General features: G+C 36.4%; 1 protein-coding gene across 1 annotated transcript in view; it reads left to right on the top strand.

Moving 5' to 3' along the window:
- LOC129229934 (calcitonin gene-related peptide type 1 receptor-like) overlaps positions 1-13,099 on the top strand; it is a 75,739-nt gene that overhangs the window by 45,622 nt on the left and 17,018 nt on the right. The window lies entirely within an intron of this gene.

The raw sequence follows: 13,099 nt of genomic DNA, 5'->3' as shown, positions 1-13,099 counted from the left end.
CTTGCCATCAGTGCTTTACACAATGGTTCGATAAAAGACACATAGTTGCGTAATGGTTCATTTTAAAGAGTACTTAATGTACCCTTTAAGCGAGAGAAAGAGTTTATATATATATAGGGGAGTGTGGGGCATAGTGAAATAGCGGGGTAAAGTGAAAATGTGAAGTATTTACTCTGTGTTTAGTGCCACCTATCTGTTCATATTTTAACAATGTAATTGCACATGTAGTATATTCCATTCAGGAAAAAGATCGCCGAAGATTAGAGCTTATGATATTACAGGCAATTTTCAAACATTGATACTCTTTTTGTAATATTTGATATAAGTTAAAAATTATTTTTATATTATAAAATAAAAACGTTTTAATTAACATTTTCAATATGAATTGAGACCTTCTAATATGCAGTGCAATATTAATTTAGACAACATTCAGCGTATTGTATTTCAAATATTTTGCTCAAGGAGTCTAGTACATGCGGGGGAAAAGTGGATGGGGCAAAGCGAAATAGCTTACTTCGTTTACTCAATCAGTCATTTACTAAAACACTTACGTATTCATTTATTAATTAATTCATTTACATTCCTTCATTTAGTAATTCACTTATTTTCTTATTCATTCACTCTTTTACTCACTCTTTGTTTTTATTCGCATATTAATTAATTCAATTATTCGTTTATTGCTCTATTTTCTTTTCAATACCACTTTGATACACGACTTTGTACACGCAACATTTCTTAAAATAAAACATAGTAACTCACACAAAACTTTGAGTTATAACAATTTAATGTATATTTCAGCAAAAATTGCAAAAATTTTCTATTATTTGCTGTTAATAATATTCCATGCATGGTCACTTTCTGAAAACTTTTAAAAGTATTCATTGAAATACATTCAAAACACAAAACTTTAAGTTATAACAATTTAATGTATGTTTCAGCAAAAATTGCAAAAATTTTCTATTATTTGCTGTTAATAATATTCCATACATGGTCACTTTCTGAAAACTTTTAAAAGTATTCTTTGAAATACATTCAAAATCATATTTTTTCAAAAATGTTTAAAAGACAGTCTTTAGTTTTAAATTTTAATTTTTTTGTAAAAAAAAAACTGTCGAAAAATCTTCAAGTTGCATTTCAAATTAAAGTACACGTTTTTCTTTTAAAATAAGCTTTTTTACAACTCTAACTCCCGAACTCGAGTTTTCCTCAATGCAAAAAAATCTGTATTTTATCGAATTTCAAAAATTAGCTACTCATCAACTATGAATGCATATTTTTGTAAAAAAGATATCGATAAATTTAAGATGTCAAAGAAAAAGATTTCTGACACTTTCTTGAAAATCTGAGATGGTCAGGTTGAGTACATTGTTGATTTGACATGGAATAACCAAAAGATAATAAAATCTAACAACAACAAAAAAAAAAAAGTTAAGGTATACTTGCATTGTAAATAAATTTAGAAGTATTAAAACCTTGTCGGATATCTATTTATTCAAAAGCTCTTTTTTTTTTTTTTTTGACTTGAAAAGGAGTTTTTAAAAGCCCAAAATGCGTAATTGCAATTCCAAGAGTTAACACTAGTGCAATTTTAACGCTGTTTATTTATTTCTGTCTTATCATACATAGGGGATCATTTATTTATATTTGAATATAATTCTTTTTTTTTTTTCAACTGTTCATTTTTTAATTTTATATATCTCTTTTATTTTTAATGCAAGTAAATAAACAGTAGTTGAAATTGCAAGTTGCTTGTCTGTCGTATCAAAATTAGCTAAACATAATTTTAAACATTACTGCCCTTTTTTTCCAGAACCGTTATTTGAACTGATTAAGAACTGAAAGGTCTAGATATAATTATGCTTAAATAACGCAAATGTAGTCTACAGAGAAAAGATTTGAAACAGCACCTGACTTATAAACTGAGGAAATATTATTTAAAAAGCTAGAAGTGTAATTTCAATACCATATTACTTTTTGGATCAATAGGATTGCTATAATAATAATAATAATAATAATAATAACAGTAATAATTTATGAGTTAATAAATAAAAAAAAATTAACACTAAAGATACATCCCCAACGAATTTAAGTTAGCAGCTTAGAGGTAGATTAGGAATAATAATGTAGAAGTAACTGCTGATTTCAAAGATTGCAATCTTGAAAAATCTCGAATAGAAGTAAAAGTGATTTTAACAATATTTATTTTAAAGATGCGTTTAACATAAGTTCAAACATAATAAACATAATATCATTAATTTATTTCCATGAAATAAGTTAGACTGAAATTTATTATTTGCAAGCGTTACAATTTTCGTAATTGGATATTGTATTATTACCATTTATATGTTATATTTCATTTAAATACATAAATGTTAAAAGAAAACTCCAGAAGAATAAATATTCTTTTTGAAAGAATTGAACTTTTCCATGTCTTCCTTTTAAAAAATCCAAATTTCTTCATATCAAGCTCATAGACTCTATCGTGTATAAACCGGAGTTTCTTATCTTTCTTCTCACTAGTAGTCAAAATCTTTTCGAATTTCGGTGCAAGAAGAAATTTTTTTCACGTAGGAACTTTTATGCCTCAAACGTTCTGGAAAATTGCGGAAGTTGTTTCTTCCGCAGTGAAAAGGATATTTTTTTCTTGACTACTCAAATCCCTGAATATGCTTTTACATAATAAGTAAGGCATTACAATTCTCAAATCACGTAAAAGAGAAAATTTTATTTTATGATGGAAGTCTAGGAAATTAAACATTTTAATTCATTTAGTTTATGTCACGTTTAAATTATTATACGTGCAAATACTCCGCAAAATGAGAGTTTTTTAATATCTGTATATTAAGTATGTTATATATATATTGTAACGGATTCGGTGCTACTTCCACTTTCTTGAAATGAAGACACAGTTCTTGATAAAAACACAGGAAATTTATTTACACTATGTACAGGAAAGATCTTCAACAACTGCTAAATTATTCATCAGCAATTAAGCAATTATCACACAACACCGTAAACTCAACGTTTACACACGTATTTACTTCCAAATACGAAAACAACACAGCGAAATGCCTCGCAATAAACAGAGCAAAAATGCACTCAGTTCGAAATCTCAATCGAAACTAACTGTTTATCCATCGCTAACGGCTTAAATACACCGAAAAGAATTTTCCACAACATTCTTACCTCTTCGCGAAATGCGTAGACCGTTATCAATGAAAAGAAAGAAAATAGGGGTCGTATACTTTAGCCGAATGAAAAAGGGGTTGTATATTCATTACGGGAAACTATTAACAGGTTACGTTCCTACAATAATTACTATTTACAGAATTTGTAACATTGCCCCCTTCCTAAGGACTGCACGTCCCGGGCAGTACAATCCCCAGAAAGGGTGCCAAACTTCTATCACAAGTTTACAAATATACACATTAATTAATAACTAACAGATACAGAAAACACAATAATAAGAAGAAATATTACTAAACATTAAAAGCAAAAATTATCTACAACCTTTATGTTATCAACCATGGTTGTTTACGTAATACTCATGAACTATGGCCATAGTATTAGGCTAACCGATCATAATGTACAACCCTAGGTTTTGCATTAGGTTTTGCATTAGGTTGCAAACCCCTAGGATTTGCTTTGTAGGGTCCATCCCAATGCGACTGCAATTTGGGTGAAAGACCTTTCCGTCGGATGGGATTCCATAACCAAACCTTGTCGCCTTCGTTGAATTCATGTCCAGTAGACCTTGTGTCGTATCGGGTCTTCATCTTCTCCGCCGCGATGTTGATTCGCTCTCGTGCGAAGTTATGAACGTCTTCCAACCGGGCCTGGAGATCCTGGATGTACTCCTCAGGCGATGAAGGCGCATCCGGAGGACGACCGAAGACGAGATCACAAGGTAGCCGAAGCTCTCGTCCGAAGAGCATCTGGGATGGGGCAAATCCGGTAGTCTCGTGGAGAGCACTGCGGTAGGCCAGCAGGAACAAAGGTAGCTTCTTGTCCCAATCCTGTTGATTTCTGGATACCATAAGTGAGAGATTGTTCAGGATTGTGCGGTTAAATCTCTCCACCATGCCGTCCGATTGTGGGTGTAGTGGTGTTTTCCTAGTTTTCTCAATTCCGAAAATTTGACATAGGTCCTTAAACACAGCAGAGATGAAATTCCTCCCTTGATCGGAATGAATCTGCAAAGGTGTTCCATATCTCGAGATCCAATGTTGGACTAGAGTCTCTGCTACGGTGGTAGCCTCTTGATCTGGAATGGGATATGCTTCCGGCCATTTGGTGAAGTAGTCGATGGAAACAAGAATGTATTTGTTCCCATCAGCAGTTCTTGGTAGAGGACCCAGGATGTCGATCCCAATTCGTTCGAAAGGAGCTCCAACGTTGTACAGATGTAGCTTCCCTCTGCTTCTCTTCTTCGGTCCTTTACGAGCAGCACAGGCGTCACAAGAATGGCACCACTTCTCCACGTCATCCTTCGCCTTGCTCCAGAAGAAGCGCTCCCGAACTTTATTGAGGGTTTTCAAGACACCAAAATGTCCTCCAGTCGCACTACTATGTATTTCTTTCAAAACATCTGAAATCCTTGATCGGGGAAGTAGTAACTGCCACCTAGATGTTTTACCGTCGTCAGATTCCCATTTCCGGTGTAACACGCCGTTCTGTAAATGGAGTGAGTTCCATAAAGCCCAGTATCTTTTTGTTGCAGGACTGAAGATGGAAACGTCCTGCCAGCTAGGGCGTCGACTGTCACTTTCCATGAACTCTAAAATTGGTTTTATGTCGGGGTCTTCAAGTTGATCTTTTCGAACTTGGTCATCACTCCATGGATCAGGTTCTGATGATGTTGGAGTCACTGTCACCTGATAGGCGGTAGGGCTAGTCGTTCCATACTGCTTCTCGATTCGGGAACAATAGTGGCAGTTCTCAGGTTAGGGTCTCCTTGATAAAGCGTCAGCATTACCGTGAGATAACCCTTTTCGATGCTTGATCTCCATGTCATATTCCTGGAGCCGCTGTATCCATCTGGCTATCTGGCCTTCCGGATTTTTGAAGTTCAAAAGCCAAGTTAATGAGGCATGATCTGTCCGAAGCAGAAATTTTCGGCCGTAGAGGTAATGATGGAAGTGTTCTACAGCTTTCACTATGGCCAGTAACTCCTTTCTGGTGACGCAGTAATTTCGCTCCGACTTTGATAAGCATTTGCTCCAGTAAGCGATGACATGTTCATTTCCGTCAATTTCTTGGGATAAAACAGCTCCGATGCCCTCGTTGCTCGCATCAGTATCTAGGATGAAGGATTTTTCAGGCTGAGGATAGGCGAGGATAGGCGTTGATGTTAAAGCCTCCTTCAGTCGTAGAAATGCATCTTCGCATTCTTTGGACCATTCAAACTTTTGCTTGCTCTCCGTCAGCTTATGCAAAGGTCGTGCAATGTTGGAAAAACCCTTCACAAACTTCCTGTAGTACGTGCAGAGCCCCAGGAAACTTCGCAGCTGATGGATGTTTTCGGGACGACTCCAACTCTTGACAGCAGACACCTTTTCTGGATCGGTTTGTACACCTTCAGAAGAGATGATGTGACCAAGGTAGTTCACTTCCCGGCGGAACAAATTACATTTGGACGGGCTTAACTTCAGATTGGCTTCCTTAAGCTTTTGCAGCACCTTCGTAAGATTTGCCAGATGTTCTTCGAAGCTGCGTCCCACGATGATGATATCGTCTAAGTAGACCAGACAGGATTCGTAAGAGAGTCCTCTTAACACTGTCTCCATAAGACGCTCGAACGTAGCTGGTGCATTGCAGAGGCCGAAGGGCATCACTTTGAACTGCCATAAGCCTTGTCCAGTTGTAAACGCTGTCTTCTCTCGGTCATCAGGGTGTATCTCAACCTGCCAGTAGCCGCTCTTCAAGTCCAGGGTCGAAAACCACTTGTGTCCGGAAAGAGTGTCCAAGGTGTCGTCTATCCGTGGAAGAGGGTAACTGTCTTTCTTGGTGATTTCATTCAGTCGTCGGTAATCGACGAAAATCTGGTGGAGCCATCTTTCTTTCGGACCAAGACGATGGGAGAGGCCCAAGGACTGGATGAGGGTTCGATTACATCATTCTCCTTCATCTCTTTCAGAAGGGTTTCAACCTCTTCCTTCTTAGCGAATGGTAGTCGTCTTGGATGCTGTTTAATAGGGGGGTGTTCTCCAGTGTAAATCCTATGCTGCGTTAAATTCGTACGGCCAACATCCTCCGATGTAGATGAAAACAGATGCTTGAAGTCGTCCACCAATTGTTCCGCAGCAGTTCTTTGATCCTTCGATAAGGGTGCACTCCCAATTAACTTCGATGTCAAGGACTCAGAAGACACAGTCTCGGGGGAATTGATTCTTCTAATGATGCAGTTTACGGGAGTACAAGTTGCTAACACTTCGCCTTTCCGGATATTCCTTGGCCTTTCACTCACGTTGGCGACTCTCACAGGAATTACATCCTTAGAAAGGTCCACAAGCGTAGATGCTACCAGTACTCCTTTTAGGCTATTGCTTAGGTTAGGGTATTCAATGAGTCCAAATCGAAAACTATTGCTTTCTTCAAGGGAGCCAGGTATTAATGATTCTGACCTTGAGGGAATCGATAAATCTGTTTGAGCTATTATTTGATGAGCGGATTTTACATCACTCTCTGCAGGGAAAACGGCTATGTCTTCTCTCATCGAGTGCAGCTCATTAGTCTTGAAGTCAAGAGTGAAGTCATATTTCTTCAAAAAGTCCAATCCGAGAATGAAGGGGTCCGTGATATTAGCGACGTATGCCGTATGATGGTAGGTGGCATTCCCAAACACTATTTCCAAGTCCACTTTACCGTCAATCTCAATTTTGTCACCTGTCACAGTCCGGAGACTTACGCGTGGCGATGTCCACAGCAGTTTCAATCCAAATTCACGAGCCACATCTGTCCTAATGATTGTCACATTGGCTCCAGTGTCAACAATCAGTCTGCAGGGGTTCCCATTTACATGTGCGTAAATGAAAAATCCCACCGCTGCCACCACTAGAAGAGGAAATCTGCAGAGCTTTAGTGGTGGTGATTTCCTTCCCTCGCGTAGCTTGGCGAGCCGGACAACTCCTTCGCAGGTGTCCTTCACTACCGCATTTCCAGCACTTCTGCTCTTGTTTCTTTTGGGCTGTTATGCTGCTCAACTGTCTTGTCAAGTCACCGAGTTGTCTCTCAAGTTCAGCGAGGTGGGACGACCTGGAATCAGACTCATCAGCTTCCAGAGTTCGGATGGGATGGCGATTCACACGGGTTGCTTGCTGGGCGGCCTCGTATCTCATCGCATACACAACAGCAGAATTCAGGTCTTTGACATCCGCCATCCGTAGAGCTTTCTGGATTTCCGGATCTCGAACCCCGTCGATGTAATAGTTGAGTGCCAGGTTGTCTCGAACATCCGCAGGACAGTCGCAAAAAGCAAGATGAGACAGTCTCTCGATGTCCGCCGCAAGCTCTTGCAGGGTTTCCCCAGTTTTCTGGAAACGGGACTTCAATTGGAGTCGGCTCAAATCTTTCTGGCACTTCTCACCGAAGCGAAGCTCCAACGCAGATGTGAGGGCGGCGAAATCCAGGCGCTGGCCGTCCGGAAGGGTCTGAAGAATGTCCGCTGCATCACCTCTCAGGGATGCTGCAAGATGGCAGGCCTTGGTAGCAGAGTCCCATCCGTTCGCTTCCGCCACTATTATGAACTGAGTTTTGTAAACCTGCCACGAAGTTTTCCCATCAAAGGTGGCAAGTTTAATGGACGGTCGAGCAACCGATGTGGGAGCGCCAAACTGTACAGAGCTGCTTTCCGCGGTCGCCAATCTCCTTTCCAGGTCTTTAAAGATGTCTTCTTTAAGTTGATGAAATTTTCTATCTTCTTCTTCCAGTTTATTTTCTACAGCATTGCATCGGCCTTCAACGGAACTTAATTTTTCTTCAAATTTCTCTTCGATTTTATTTTCCACTGCGATGAATCGGCCTTCAACTGCCTCAAACTTTCCTTCAATAGCATCAACTCGATGCTCTATCTCATTAAATTTATTTTCCATCACAGTCTTTACCGAAGTAAGATCGTTTTTAATTTCCTCTTGGTTAGAAACTAGGTCATTTTTCAGCACCGTTAAATCACTTTTCAATTGGTTTTGATTAGCCGCCATATCATTCTTTAATTGTTCTTGATTAGCTGCCATATCATTTTTTAATTGTTCTTGATTAGCTGCCATATCATTTTTTAATTGTTCTTGATTAGCTGTAAAACTTGCAGTCAAGTCACTTTTTAAATATTCTTGATTAGCTGTAAAACTTGCAGTCAAGTCACTTTTTAATTGTTCTTGATTAGCTGTAAAACTTGCAGTCAAGTCACTTTTTAATTGTTCTTGATTAGTAGCCATATCACTCTTCACAGAGGTGATTGCGTCAAGAAGTTGTTTTAATTGTTCATCCATTGCGCGAGTAATCACCATAAAAAAATAAAGTCCTAATTCAAAAAAAGTCTTTATGAAAAAAATGTCCAAAGTCACACTTACTCCAAGAAAGTCCAGAAGATGCCCCACGTTGGGCGCCAAATTGTAACGGATTCGGTGCTACTTCCACTTTCTTGAAATGAAGACACAGTTCTTGATAAAAAACACAGGAAATTTATTTACACTATGTACAGGAAAGATCTTCAACAACTGCTAAATTATTCATCAGCAATTAAGCAATTATCACACAACACCGTAAACTCAACATTTACACACGTATTTACTTCCAAATACGAAAACAACACAGCGAAATGCCTCGCAATAAACAGAGCAAAAATGCACTCAGTTCGAAATCTCAATCGAAACTAACTGTTTATCCATCGCTAACGGCTTAAATACACCGAAAAGAATTTTCCACAACATTCTTACCTCTTCGCGAAATGCGTAGACCGTTATCAATGAAAAGAAAGAAAATAGGGGTCGTATACTTTAGCCGAATGAAAAAGGGGTTGTATATTCATTACGGGAAACTATTTACAGGTTACGTTCCTACAATAATTACTATTTACAGAATTTGTAACAATATATATAAATGTATGGTTGTCGAGTTATATGGTGAGGCAATTTTGAAAATATAACTTGAGTTTCCTAAAAAAGCACATTAGTCTTTGTTATAAGAAGTATTTTGGAAGAAAATAAAAGTAAAACGATATCAAGAATAAATATCTATACTGACATTTTCATTAAACCTAATGTAAAAATTGATTATACAAAGTGTTGTGTATTCAACTATCGCGATTTTAGTTTGATATGGAACACATATTTTGCTTTGCGTGTGCGTTTATATATAAAACTAGGCCAAGAAAAAATATCCGCATAGAAAATTTTCATTAAACATTCAGTAAAATTTTGAGATACAAACTGTTTTGCGGTCAAGTACTGTGATTAAGAAGTTGAATAAATACCTTTTACTAGAAAGGTAAGATAAGAATTAACAATGTATAATTGCCCAAAATTGCAGATTACTGCAAGATAAGAAATAACAACGTATAACTCTGCAAAAATTGCACATTACTGTAACAAGGAAATTGCAGTAATCTGCAATTTTGTGCAAATATACGTTATTTCTTGCTTTACCGCAATATGAGTTAAATGTGAAATATAATGGTTGCTTTGTGTGTGTGTGTGTGCGTGTGTGCGTGCCTTCATAAGTAAACTATGCCAAGGATAAATGTCTACGTCGAACATTTTCATGAAAAAAAAATTTGATATACAAACTGTTTTACGGTCAAGTACCGCAATATGTAGTTGAATAAATACCTTTGTGCTTGAAAAGTAAAATAAGAAAAACTAACGTATAATTACACAAAATTGCAGATTACTGCAAAATAAGAGACAACGATGTTTAATTGCACAAAATTGCAGACTACTGCAACAAATAACTTGCAGTAATATGCAATTTTGTGCGTTGTTGTTTCTTTTACCGCAATACGAGTTTAATACGAAATATAATGGTTGCTTTGTGTGTGTGTTCATAAGTAAACTATGCTAAGAAATAATGTCTACACTGAAAGTTTTTATAAACCTTTTGCCTTTATTGTCCGAACTGAGTTCGGAAAACGCAAATGCACTAATTTTGGGATGCCCGACCTGAGTGGTGCAAGAGAGAAATCGTTTTTTATTCCACGAGGCCCGAACGCAGTTAAAGAGTTTATCCAATGTGAAATATTCAACTTGCCATTTTTCCGCCAAGATTCCCATTCCAACAGCAACAAATGGATGCAACTATTATAAACATACCTCTAATTTAACGCAATAAAACACATTTTGAACTATTTTTCGATGACAGTTTGATTTACTCTATTACGGAAGAGACTAATATACAGGGTGTTCCGTTTTAACCTGCAAGATCTTTATTTTCGCAACCGTTAGTTCTAGATGTATACGTCCAATCGCAAAAATGTTCAAACATGCAGAGTTGAGGTATTGAAAGTTTGAAACAAAAATAAAAATGAGTCAAAAAATATCAAATTTATTTTCCTATACGGGCTCTAGGTCCCCTAACTGATATTTAGAGAAATAATATCCATTGAAAACTATTACTGACACAAAAAACTTGACATTTGTGCGACCAAAACTCAAGGAGATATTCCAGTTCAAAATTGTAAGGGACCATACAAAACATGAGATTGAAACTTATCGCCCTTTCAGAAGTAAAACAGGTCATCAAAGTAAGAAAAACAAGGTATTTATATATTTCATTGCTGTTCAAAAATAAATGCAAATGTTATGCCGTAATACACAAAAACACACTAAAAAACCTCGAAAAAGTTGAAAAACCACATTCCATGCACACATATAATTTTAAGCACTTGTTAACCGCTATATTTTCCCCCAAAAGGTGTTATTGATGGCGAGTGAAAAGTGGTGTAAGTCACAAAACGCTGCTTTTCATAGCTCGGTGCTTATTATTCGTACTACTTTCAAAAATTTTGTGTTGGAATTATTTTTCAATTTAGATTATTTCCCTAAATATAAGTTAGAGAACCTGGGGTCCGTATAAAAAGTTAAATTTTGTATTTTTTGACTTATTTTTATTTTCACTTCAAACTTTCAATATCTTAACTCTGCATCTGATTTTGAACATTTTTGCAATGGGAAGAATGCTTCTGGTACTAACGGCTGCGAAAATAAAAGTCTTGCAAGTTAAAACGGAACACCCTCCATATGCACAACAGTGCATTGAAAGGCAGCATCGGATGCCGAAAAGCTAAACAAAAATCTAGGTGCATATAAACGGCAATGAAACGAAAAGATTTCTATTGTTGCATGTTTTCCATTCATTTTCCCGATGCCTCAATATTTTGATCAAAAAAGTCATGTCTTGAAACTTCATTCTTTCGCAATGTTATTTTCTTCTACAGAATAACCCATTTTCAACAGTTTGATGATAATAACAAACAAAATTAAAGATTTTTTTTCCATTTTGGGGGTAGGTTTTCTTTTTGTACATTCCGCAAGCAAAGAACCGTCATACTTCATCAAACAAACTGCTTTGTAGCAAGTTCCAGTTTAATGTGGAACAGAATGGTATCTAAGTGCGCATGTGTGTGCATATATGAACCGATCGAGATATATTCTTTGAAATATAAGCTATACTTCATCCCATTTGCTACTGCAAAAAAGTTTATTTACTGGATGAAACTGTGCGTCAAGTTATCAAATAACAGAGTTTCATGCAGAGCTCTTTAAACTCATCATAAAGCTTGAACTGACTATAGACTACTGCTTATATTATATTTCATTAATTAACGCAGTTTTTGTATTTAAATGAATATGTTGACACATCAATTAACTAATAAGAAAATTTACATTGTACTTTTTTGATCATAATCCTCTATTCCGCCGTTCAAAGCGCAAAAATCGTATCTGCAGCTGAGTTCAAAATGAGAAATTAACCATTTCAAGTTTTCATCTGTTTGTTTCAAATGTCACTTTTTTATATTTAAAAAAAACTATTTTTTTTTTTCATTGAGATATAATCCTAAAACATTGTGATTAGGTAACATATGTGATAATAAACAACCCGGTGTCCGTAACTCAATTTTGATAGAAAGTGCAGATACGATTTTTGTTCTTAGCCCGGCAGTATTGCACTCATTAGTTTATGTCATGTACCTTAAAAACCATTTATGACTAAAATAACCATGCATCCCGTTTCGAGCAGCCTAAACGTTCCACTTTCCGAATGAGAGCGATTTAGAAGAGAAATTTAACATTTAGTACCATAATTTCTAAAAAGGTTAAGACACGACCCCTTGCAATAACATGAACCAAACCAACTTTTTCATCTTTGCTATTGAACATACTAACTACTCCTACCAATCATGTTTTCTCTTATGAATAAATCAGAGTTTTTAAAGCAATGTTTTAAAGCAAGGCGTTGGTGTGTGTGCGCGTGTGTTCCCCCGCGACGTCGGGTATTGTGTAACTCGGGATGTGTACCTATTTACTCCCATGGATTACCGTGGATTTTCATCGATGTGGTGAGCTATGTTATGATTTTAATTTTTGAATTCAATGATTAATTTATCGAGCATCGGACAACTGGATTTCTTATATATGTGCTGTATTACTATGCATAATTAATAAACATGTTCACGGCCTATCTGAACCTTGTCTTCTTTTGACCCCAATTTCACATGGTGACGTTTTCAAACTTTTAAATGTATTTTTTTCTTTTTATGAAAAACCATGCTTTTTTAAGAAAAAAAAAGCTTTAAACCATTTTTTAAGTAATTTGACAGTGTTCAATATTTTTTAAAAAATGTTTTTGTAAGTGCGTAGATTCAATTTCATTTTTTACATTTCTGCGCATGACATCACAAGTGATAAAATACCATTCACTGATGCCATTAACGCAGAGAGCAATATTTTGGCCTCAGATAAACATAAAAATTTTTTAGCGCACTGATAGTAATGAAAATCATGTTTGCTTCAGAAAAGCATGCATTCGAAATTCTCATTGTGATTTCTATGTGATATTACTGCTTTCATTGTGATATTACTGCTCAATGGCAACTTTTTTTTTTCAT

This window comes from Uloborus diversus, chromosome 9 (genome assembly GCF_026930045.1).
Source record: "Uloborus diversus isolate 005 chromosome 9, Udiv.v.3.1, whole genome shotgun sequence".
Classification (NCBI taxonomy): domain Eukaryota; kingdom Metazoa; phylum Arthropoda; class Arachnida; order Araneae; family Uloboridae; genus Uloborus; species Uloborus diversus.
Note: the sequence above shows the minus strand (reverse complement) of the source record. Positions and strands in the feature narration are given on the sequence as shown.